This window comes from Scyliorhinus canicula, chromosome 12, assembly GCF_902713615.1.
Source record: "Scyliorhinus canicula chromosome 12, sScyCan1.1, whole genome shotgun sequence".
Taxonomy (NCBI): Eukaryota; Metazoa; Chordata; class Chondrichthyes; order Carcharhiniformes; family Scyliorhinidae; genus Scyliorhinus; species Scyliorhinus canicula.
Genome location: NC_052157.1, coordinates 54,129,001 through 54,140,352, shown reverse-complemented (window position 1 = coordinate 54,140,352; position 11,352 = coordinate 54,129,001). Strand labels below are relative to the sequence as shown.

The 11,352-nt window shown below is 45.1% G+C and overlaps 1 protein-coding gene across 1 annotated transcript in view; it reads left to right on the top strand.

Moving 5' to 3' along the window:
- Positions 1–10,901: 10,901 nt before the first annotated feature.
- The window catches only part of LOC119974988 (HAUS augmin-like complex subunit 5), a 35,928-nt gene continuing 35,477 nt past the window's right edge, over positions 10,902–11,352 (top strand). The window contains exon 1 of the mRNA XM_038814409.1: positions 10,902–10,948. The gene's annotated coding sequence lies outside the window, so the exon portion shown is untranslated. The remainder of the gene's footprint in view (positions 10,949–11,352) is intronic.

Below are 11,352 nucleotides of genomic sequence, written 5' to 3'. Positions count from 1 at the left end.
GTTCACCCGTGGGGTAATCTTAATGGGTTCTGCTTTCTTCGTTGCAATATTATATAATTGTTCCCCTTCGGAGGAGGATGGGGCGTCTAGGTTGTGTACTTCCCTGCGTCCCCACCTGCTATTCCTCTTTTGCCACCTCCTTCTAGGGTTTCTGTCGCTGTTACCCCACTCTGTCTGGTGCCAGAAACGGTCCTTCTCTGAGCCTCAGCCGGTACTCCCCTCTGTCTCCAGTTAGTCCTGGCAGACTTGGGGGCAGTTCTGGGGTTTTCCATTTTCCCTCTATTCCTCAGGCTTTTCCTGAGAGTGGCTATCTGGTAGCAGGACACGTTGTGGTAGTCCCTCTCACAGGTATATACCTCCATTGGCGTGCCCTGTAGTTCCTGCGCCCCACTTGCTGCCTTTTCTAGGGACAGTGCGAGCTGTAACACCTGCCTGCAGTCTAGTTCCGTTTCCGCCAACAGGCGTTTCTGTATTGTGAGGTTGTTTATACCACACACTAACTGGTCCCGAAGCATTTCATTTAGCGTCGGGCCGAACTCACATTTTTCCGCCAGCCTTCTCAGGCGGGTCAAGAAATTCGTGACTGACTCCCTGTCTTCCCGCTTTGCTATGTAGAATCTGTAAAATGAGGGGTGGTTTTGGGTCGTAGTGCTCTTTCACCAATTCCGTTAATTCTTGGAAAGTTTTCGTGTCCGGTGCATCGGGATAAGTCAGACTACGTATAATGGCAAAAGCGGACGGTCCGCACGCCGACAGCAGGATAACCCGTCTCTTTTCGTCTGTCAGTATATCATTGGCCCGGAAGAAGTAACACATTCTCTCCACATACTGGGACCAGTCCTCAATAGACGGGTCGAATGCCTCTAACCTCCCAAAAAACTGCATTTTTAAAATGGCAAGGCTTACCCTCCGAGTGCGGCAGCTGGTCTCCGCAAAATTCTTAGTTTACCTCGTCGCCACTGTAGTAATCCACGGGAGGCAGGGGTTCCTCCACCACACCAATATTTATTTACAATAACGATATTACAGGAGCAGCTACAAACAGTGCTGCTAGCAGTCCAGTCAACTTAAGACTGGCTCACAAAGTCTACACAGGTGCTTATATGGGCCCCCTCAATGAGCTATCATTGAGGGAGCTCATACTCCAATTGGCCAACCAATAAAGCCAATTGGAGTTCATTACAGTGCGACAATCAGCAGTTAAGGGCATTCAGCCTCTGACCTTTGGGTAAGTGTTCTCCAAGGCGGCCTTCAGGACGCGCAACAACGCAGAATCGCCAAGCAGAAACATATAATCAAGTTCCGCACACATGAGACACGAGGTCAATGGGGACCTTGGATTCATGTCTCATTACATTCACCCCCCACCATCTGGCCTGGGCTTGCAAAGTCCTACCAGCTGTCCTGGTTTGAGACAATTCACACCTCCTTAACCTGTGATTATCCCTCTCTCCAGTTGCTCCGTCTGGACCTGTAGACTTAATTATCTGCAAAGACTCGCATTCAAAGTATCGTCTTGCATCTTCAACTTTGTCTATATATATGTTTCTGGAATCCACCTCTTCATTCACCTGAGAAAGGAGCAATGCTGAAAAAGCTAGTGATTCGAAACAAACCTGGTGGACTTTAACCTGGTGTTATAAGACTTCTTACAATGTTTGTGTTGGTTCAGGTTGATAGAAGTCTTCACTAACACCATTGTCTTGCTGTTCATGAGCAGGTTCTTTTGTTTTCAATAGTGTCCAACGATTTCTTCTCAATATCTGTCCTTGTTCTGTCATCAACGTGTATGATCTTGGACCTGCTTCTTGTCGTACAGGTTTCTAGTCCCATCCTCAATCCTTACAACATCGCTTGGTAACAAAGATTTAAGACTCCTGGTCGTTCTATCATACTGTGCCTTCTGTTTTTGCTTCTGAGATTCCAACTTAAGTCTTACCGTTTCGTTTTGCCTTGTCTTTGTGTGGAATGGCAATGTGGTACATAGCTTGTGATTCATCAGTAACTCTGTAGGTGACAAACCACAGTTTAAAGGTGAAGTTCTATAACTCAGTAGAGTTAGATATGGACCAGTTTTGCAGTCTTTAGCAGTTTTTAAATACCTGCTTTATTATTTAAACTCCCTTCTCTGTTTTACCATTCGATTGTGGGTACAATGGACTCAAAGTAATGTGTTCAAAATCATATTGTATCGCAAACTCTTGCCATTCTTTGCAATTAAAACATGGACTATTATCACTCACCACAGGTATGCCATGTCTTGCAAACTTTGATTTTGTATGCTTTATCAATCAACTTGCCGAGGAGCTTGACAGAAGGGTTATTGATAGTAATCAACTATTTTCTGATCGGTAAAAAGGTTATTTTAATGTAAATATTAAAGCCCAGTTTTAATACCCATTTTAAAATAAGGATTTCAGTACCTTAGACTATAACAAAACACATAACTTCAACAGAAGCACAAAAGCCTGACACATGCACAAACTAATTGTAGATTAAAGCAACATTTTTGCTGACAACATGAACAAGCTATTGTCCTAATGAACAGATTGTCAAAGTCAGTTTGACATTAAGAAATAAGCTGTACCAGTAATCGAGATCAAGGTCAAGTAAGCACCATAGCAATATGAAGGCACTATTGTTCAGAATGTGGATAAAGCAAAGTCAGCAGAAAACCAGTAAAAACCAGTCTTGATAAAAGCACAGAATCGCATTCCATAGCATACACAAATATTCAAATATGAAACATTCAGAACTTATGTTGCACATTAAGGATTGACAGTTAACCATCGAATCAAATGTATTCGATTCTCACCCAAACCAATTAGGACAAGAGGTGTAGACAGATGGCTTCAGTGATAAAATTCTCCTTAAACATGATGGTCCACACGGCCATCTTTATTTCGGAATCATTCTATACTTTGATCTAATTATTCACTATCTCTATTTTCATATTTTCACTTTTCCACTCTAACTCTTGAAGTAAATGTAAGCTGTTTTGATGTAAGCAAGAAACCATTTCTGTATTATTTTGAACGTTAAGTTGTTTATAAGTTACTTCTCTTTAAGTCCTTTGCTAGCCGGACTTTATTGAGAATAGATTTAAGTTTCTCTCAATTGTAATCAAATAGAGGCAATAAAAGATTCTTGTTTGCATCCGAGAAGTTTAACTCAAATTTCTACTGAGTTTTAGTGTTGCGAGACTTCACTAGATCCCCATGGTAGATCTCTTCAGTTATTTCTGGAACTATGAATCATAGTCGACGACTATCAGATATTCCTTGCCATTGAGGTAGAATAAATCCATTCCAACTTTTTGCCATGGAGCTGATGGTATTTCAGCTATGTTCATTGGTTCTTTCGCTTGCTGGTGCTGATACTGTTGACACATTTCACATTTCTCCATCATGTCTTGTATATCCTTGTTTATATCAAGCCAAAACACAGTATCTCTGGCTCTCCGTTTACACTTCTCAATCCTGAGGCGACCCTCATGAATTGGTTTCAGCAAATCGCTGCGTAGCGACTGCGGAATCATAATTCTTTCTTGCCTTAATAGTAGTCCATTTACTGCACTTAGCTCAGATCTGATTTCATGATATTTTGTGCATGAACCTTTCGGCCAACCACTGTAAAGGTTTTGTGTTACCATCTGCAACACCTCATCTTTTGCTGTCTTTGACAATTTGTTTCGAATTTGCATCAGATACTGGCAGTGCATCAGTGATCATGTCTATGTGAGCCTATACATCTTCTCCAGTAAAGCTGCCATTGTGTGATGTTGGAGCTCTGGATAACACATCTGCTACCACTATATGTTTGCCAGGCATGTATATCAACTCAAAGTCGTCTCTTTGATGTTTCATCATGAGATGCTGTATTCGTGGAGACATTTCATTGAGATTCTTTTTAATGACTGCAACCAGTGGTCGATGATCTGTCTCAACGCTAAATGTGGGTAGGCCATATATGAATGTTTGGAATTTTTCCAAGCCAACTACCAGTCCAAGGCATTCTTTTTCAATCTGTGCACATCTGCACTTACGAGTCCGTCATTGACCATGAAGCATATGCCACAGGCTTCCCGTTGTTTCCATATTCTTTTTCCAATCCACCTAACCTGGATTGTGGGAGGAAACTGGAGCACGCGGAGGAAACCCACGCTGACACGGGGAGAACTTGCAGACTCCGTGCAAGCCGGTAATCGAACCTGGGACTCTGGAGCTGTGAATCAACTGTGCTAACCAATATGTTACCGTGCTGCCCGTGGGGTTAATGTGTTACGGGGATAGAGTGAAGGTGCGGGCTTAAGTAGGGTGCCCTTTCCAAGGGCCGGTGCAGACTTGATGGGCCGAATGGCCTCCTTCTGCACTGTAAATTTTATGATTCTATGAGTCAATGCTGCTCTGCCCATGTGAAATCATTCACTTTCTGTAGGATGTCTCTGAGACAGACTATTTTAGCTGAGAGATTGGGAATAAATCTGCCTCTGAAGTTGATCATGCCCATGTACTCGTAGTATTCCTTTTTTACCCATGGGAGGGGCATGTTTAGTATGGCATTAATCTTCATTTCATTTGGCTCTATTCCGTGAATAGAAAGTTTGTCGCCCAGGAACGTAATCTCCTGTAGTCCAAACTGGCATTTGGCCTTATTGAGCCTCAGCCCATTCCATCTGATGCTTTGTAAGACCTTGATCAGTCTGTCATTGTGTTCCTCTAAGGTAGAACCCCATATGATAATGTTGTCTACATAGACCCGGACCCCCTCAATTTCCTCAATGGTATGTTCCATAGCTCTGTGGATTATCTCGGACGCGGGTATAATGGCAAAGGGCATGCGAAGAAAGCAATATCTGCCAAAAGGAGTATTGAATGGGCAAAACTTGGTACTTTCTTCATCAAGCTTGAGCTGACAGAATTCCTGCAATGCATCGAGTTTGGTAAAAGATTTTGCACCAGACATTTAACTCGCTTGTGATCTCTTCCCTCTTTGGAATTTGATAATGCTCCCTTTTAACGATTGCCTTCAAATCCTTGGGATCCATACAAATCCTGAGATCGTTATTCTTCTGTTTCACCCAGACCATTGAGTTGACCCAATCTGTAGACTCTTCTATTTTCCTTATGACTCCAAGTTGTGCCATCCTGTCTAACTCTGCCTTGAGACGGTCACGCAATGATGCTGGAACTCTTCGAGGAGCGTGTTTCACCGGTTGAGCATCCTCTCTTAATTGTATTTATTTGTGAAAGGCAGGAGACCAAAGCCCCTGAATATTTTGGGAAAGGCCTGTACAATGGACTCCACTGAGCCACTGTGTGTACTCAGTGAACAGTCAGTGCTATAAACTCTTCGCACCAATTCCAGTGCCTGACACGCTTCATCACCCAATAATTATTCACGACCTTCAGCAACAATTGAGAACTTCAGCTTGTGCACTTTGTTTTTTACTTGCATGTCTAATTCACACATACACAAAGTCTCAATCTTCTTAGCATTGTAGTGTTTAAGTAAGACCGGTTTATTTTGAATTCTCAGCTTTAGCTGCATGGTCTTAATCATGGGAAGCAAGGTAGCACAGTGGATAGCACTGTTGCTTCATAGAGACAGGGACCCGGGTTCGTTTACCGACTTGGGTCACTGTCTGTGCGGAGTCTGCACGTTCTCCCCATGTCTGCGTGGGTTTCCTCCGGATGCTCCGATTTCCGCCCACAAGTCCTGAAAGACATGCTGCTGGTGAATTGGACATTCTAAATTCTCCCTCAGTGTACCCGAACAAGTGCCGGAGTGTGGCGACTGGGGGATTTTCACAGTAACTTCATTGTAGTGTTAATGTAAGTCTACTTGTGACACTAATAAAGATTATTATAATTTATACTGATTAGGTTTGCCTTCACACCAGCATCCAACAGTAATTAGCGACCGATTGATAATCAAAGGTACAGTCCATTTGTCCCTTATTACTGCTGCAATATCACTTTCAGTACTCCTTATGCTTGTGGGTGGCAATTTATTTGCTATGGCTTCATTTGTTGTGTCTTCATCTGACACTAGGCCAACGAGAAATGTGTCGCTTAAAATAGTGTAATCGATTTTACACTATCAATTAATCGACTGCCCTGCATTAATTTTCTTATTTGAGAAATAGTGTTTTGTGAAGTGATTCTTCCCTTTGTGCTTTGTGCATATTTTGCCAAAAGCTGGACGGCCTTGGTCAGTGCGTATAACCACATTGTCTGCATGCAATGGCTGTATGTTCAGACCATTTTGAATGGTTGCTGAAGCCATGCTTCTTTTCCAACTGCGTCACAACACCAATGATGGCTGGAGGGCAGCACGGTGGCGTAGTGATTAGCACTGCTGCCTCATGGCGCTGAGGTCCCAGGTTCGATCCTGGCTCTGAGTCACTGTCCGTGTGGAGTATGCACATTCTCCCCGTGTTTGCATGGGTTTCGCCCCCACAACTGAAAGATGTGCAGGGTAGGTATATTGGCCATGCTAAATTGCCCCTTAATTGAAAAAATGAATTGAGTACTCTAAATTTATTTTTAAAACAGACCAATGGTGGTTGCATTGCTTGCAATATTCACGCCAAAACTTATTGCATTGAACGTACTAACATGTATTAATCTTTACTATTGTCACAAGTCGGCTTACATTAACATTGCAATGAAGTTGCTGTGAATTGTGCAGCTAGTTCGCTGGCATGGCAAATTTTTATAGCATCTTCTAATTGGAGCTAATTTTCTCGTAAAAGATGCTCTTGCACCTTAGCATCATGCAGTCCAAAAACAAATTGATGTCTAATCATGGAGGATTTCAGAGTTGCGAAATTGCACGTCTGCGCTTTCAGCTTAAGGGCAGCAAGAAAACTATTGAATGATTCGCCAGTCTTTTGTGTGCGCATTCGAAAAATTAACCTTTCATAGATTTAATTTTTCTTAGGTGTATAATGCTCTCAATTTTTTTGATCACAGCATCAAATTTCTTGCTAATTTCCTCTTGCTCATACGTGAATGTATTATGGGCGCAATTCTCCGCACTCACGACGGTGCGGAGAATAGCGGGGGTCGTAAATTTTTATGGCCACGCTAGTCCGACGCCCTCCCGCTATTCTCCCCCCCACGCCCAACTCCCGACACGAATCGCTGCCGCCGTTTTTTTACGGCCAGCAGCGATTCTTAGCTGGCCGATGGGCCGAATTCTAAGCCCTTTACGGCCGTTTTTACGAACGGCAAACACACCTGGTCTGGCCGTTCGTAAAAACGGCCGTAAAGTCCCGATCTTGGCAACCATGGCACCGATTGGCACGGCAGTACCATGGCTGTGCCAAGGGTGCCATGGGCCCGCGATCGGTGGGCACCGATCGCGGGCAGCGGGTCCGATTCCTGCGCACTCTTTGTCCTTCCGCCGCCCCGCTGTATCACTTCGCGGGGCGGCTGAGGGGCATCCCGGCCCACGCATGCGCGGGTTTCGCGCAAATGCGCGATGACGTCATCCGCGCATGCGCGGGTTGGAGTCTTCCAATCCGCGCATGCGCGGCTGACGTCATGTGACGCGTCAGCCGGCGCAAACTCTGGCAAGCGGGCTTAACGAAATTCGTTAAGCCTGCGATGCCGGAGTTCACGGCCGCGGCATACTAGCCCCGACCGGGGACCAGAACCCGCCCGGTTTTGACGCCAGCCTTACGATTTCTCCCTGTCTGGGAGAATCGTGCCCTATATATTTCAATCACTGGTGGGCCTGCTACCATGAGCAGTAATGCAATTTTTCTCTTGTCCGGCTGTGCCTGCAACCCAATGGAACATAGAACATAGAACACTACAGCGCAGTATGGGCCCTTCGGCCCTCGATGTTGCGCCGACCTGTGAAACCATCTGAAGCCTATCTGACCTACACTATTCCATTTTCATCCATATGTCTATCCAGTGACCACTTAAATGCCCTTAAAGTTGGCGAGTCTACTACTGTTGCAGGCAGGGCGTTCCACACCCCTACCACTCTCTGAGTAAAGAAACTGCCTCTGATATCTGTCCTATATCTATCACCCCTCAATTTAAAGCTGTGTCCCCTCGTGTTGGTCATCACCATCCGAGGAAAGAGACTCTCACTGTCCACCCTATCTAACCCTCTGACTATCTTATATGTCTCTATTAAGTCACCTCTCAGCCTTCTCCTCTCTAACGAAAACAACCTCAAGTCCCTGAGCCTTTCCTCGTAAGACCTTCCCTCCATACCAGGCAACATCCTAGTAAATCTCCTCTGAACCCTTTCCAAAGCTTCCACATCCTTCCTATAATGTGGTGACCAGAACTGCACGCAGTACTCCAGGTGCGGCCGCACCAGAGTTATGTACAGCTGCACCATGACCTTGTGGCTCCGAAACTCAATCCCCCTGCTGATAAAGGCTAGCACACCATATGCCTTCTTAACAGCCCTATTAACCTGGGTGGCAACTTTCAGGGATTTATGTACCTGGATGCCGAGATCTCTGTCATCTACACTACACCCTCTTCCAGGTCATTTATAAAAATGACAAACAGCAGTGGCCCCAAAACAGATCCTTGCGGTACACCACTAGTAACTGAACTCCAGGATGAACATTTGCCATCAACCACCACCCTCTGTCTTCTTTCAGCTAGCCAATTACTGATCCAAACCGCTAAATCACCTTCAATCCCATACTTCCTTATTTTCTGCAATAGCCTACCGTGGGGAAGCTTATCAAACGCCTTACTGAAATCCATATACACCACATCAACCGCTTTACCCTGATCCACCTGTTTGGTCACCTTCTCAAAAAACTCAATAAGGTTTGTGAGGCATGACCTACCCTTCACAAAACCGTGTTGACTATCGCTAATCAACTTGTTCTTTTCAAGATGATTATAAACCCTATCTCTTATAACCTTTTCCAACATTTTACCCACAACCGAAGTAAGGCTCACAGGTCTATAATTACCAGGGTTGTCTCTACTCCCCTTCTTGAACAAAGGGACAACATTTGCTATCCTCCAGTCTTCCGGCACTATTCCTGTCGACAAAGACGACATAAAGATCAAGGACAAAGGCTCTGCAATCTCCTCCCTGGCTTCCCAGAGAATCTTAGGATAAATCCCATCTGGCCCAGGGGACTTATCTATTTTGACATTTTCCAAAATTGCTAACACCTCCCCCTTTTGAACCTCAATTCCATCTAGCCTGGTCGACTGAACCTGAGTGTTCTCCTCGACAACATTGTCTTTCTCCAGTGTAAACACTGACTGCGGTACACCACTAGTAACTGAACTCCAGGATGAACATTTGCCATCAACCACCACCCTCTGTCTTCTTTCAGCTAGCCAATTACTGATCCAAACCGCTAAATCACCTTCAATCCCATACTTCCTTATTTTCTGCAATAGCCTACCGTGGGGAAGCTTATCAAACGCCTTACTGAAATCCATATACACCACATCAACCGCTTTACCCTGATCCACCTGTTTGGTCACCTTCTCAAAAAACTCAATAAGGTTTGTGAGGCATGACCTACCCTTCACAAAACCGTGTAGACTATCGCTAATCAACTTGTTCTTTTCAAGATGATTATAAACACTCCCCTATCTCCTCTGATTCCACACACAACTTTCCACTACTATCCTTGATTGGCCCTAATCTTACTCTAGTCATTCTTTTGTTCCTGATATACCTATAGAAAGCCTTAGGGTTTTCCTTGATCCTATCCGCCAACGACTTTTCGTGTCCTCTCCTCGCTCTTCTTAACTCTCCCTTTAGGTCCTTCCTGGCTAACTTGTAACTCTCAAGTGCCCTAACTGAGCCTTCATGTCTCATCCTAACATATAGCTGAGACATAGAGCATGAAATGCTGCTTAAGTGTGTGCCAATTTCCATCCACATTACCAGTAAGATGAAGCTGTTCTGGAGCTTTCAGACTTTCCATTTGAAGAACCATGTTTTTCTTGCAGCAATGTTTCTTCTTTGTTTGATGACTGTGCCGTTCAAATCACTCCTGGTACCATGTTATGTTTGTGTACTATGATAGTACATGAATCAGTGATCAGTGTATGACAGAACATCTGGTTCAAGACTAGTTATTTAATGTTGAATAAACAGTGGATAAACTAAATGATTGCTAATTAAACTGGAGTTCTAACTATGCTAATAACACCTTCTGTAACTCTGTAAATCAAGACGGGCTCTGTCCTGTTCCAGTGTCCTGTTCCTCTTGCGTGACACCTAGTGGACAGAGGCTGTTTACACTGTTATACACTTGTCGCATACACTGTTACTGCATATCATTACACATGCCACACGTAACGTTTTATAATACTACAGTGCAGAATGAAATAGTTTCACAGATTTTAAACATATAACCAAACCTATGTTCACTTATAAATAATCACCTTTAATCAATGTTTTAAAATTTAATTATGAAAGAATTAAAAAGAATGGTAATGCATGTTTAAAAAAAAGTTTTTAAAAACTGTTAAAAAGTCTACATACCTTCGAACAACTTGTTCAAATAGTTACCTGTTGTTTTCAATACAAATCTATTATTTAAATACCTGCCCTCAATGGGTGTCCCTAAATCGGCCTGCCCTCAATGGGCGTACCCAGGTTGGCCTTTAGAGGGCGGGGCTCCAGGCTGCCGCAGAGATCGGAGCGCAGGTAAGTGCGCACATTTCGCAAAATTGGCGGGCCGTGCTTTACAGCTAATAAGCGCCTATTGAAGGATAATTATTTAGTTGATGATGTCCCGGATGTTAAGGTCACGTGCTCCCAGCTCGACGGTTTTGGATCTCGATGGTGATTTGAATTTGAACTCTGCGCACGCGCGGCCTGAGACCGGTCTGAGAGCTGCGCATGCGCGACGACTGACAAGTAGTCGGACCTGTGACGTCACCGCGTAAGAGCAAAGAGCCGGGGAAAACCGGCGGGAAAAACAGGAGTGAGTGAGTAAGTAAGTGAGGGCGTAAGTGAGGGGAGGAGGGCGTAAGTGAGGGGAGGAGGGCGTAAGTGAGGGGAGGAGGGGGGGAGGGCGTAAGTGAGGGGAGGAGGGGGGGAGGGCGTAAGTGAGGGGAGGAGGGGGGGAGGGGCGTAAGTGAGGGGAGGAGGGGGGGAGGGCGTAAGTGAGGGAGGAGGGGGGGGAGGGCGTAAGTGAGGGGAGGAGGGGGGGGCAGGGCCCGTAGTGATGGGGAGGAGGGGGGGAGGGCGTCGTTAATGAGGGGATGAGGGGGGGGGAGGGCCCGGCGTTAAGTGAGGGAGGAGGGGGGGAGGGGGGGGAGCGGGCTCCGTAGAGTGAGGGGAGGCGGGGGGGGAGGGCGGTAAGGTGGAGGGGGGTATGGGTAAGTG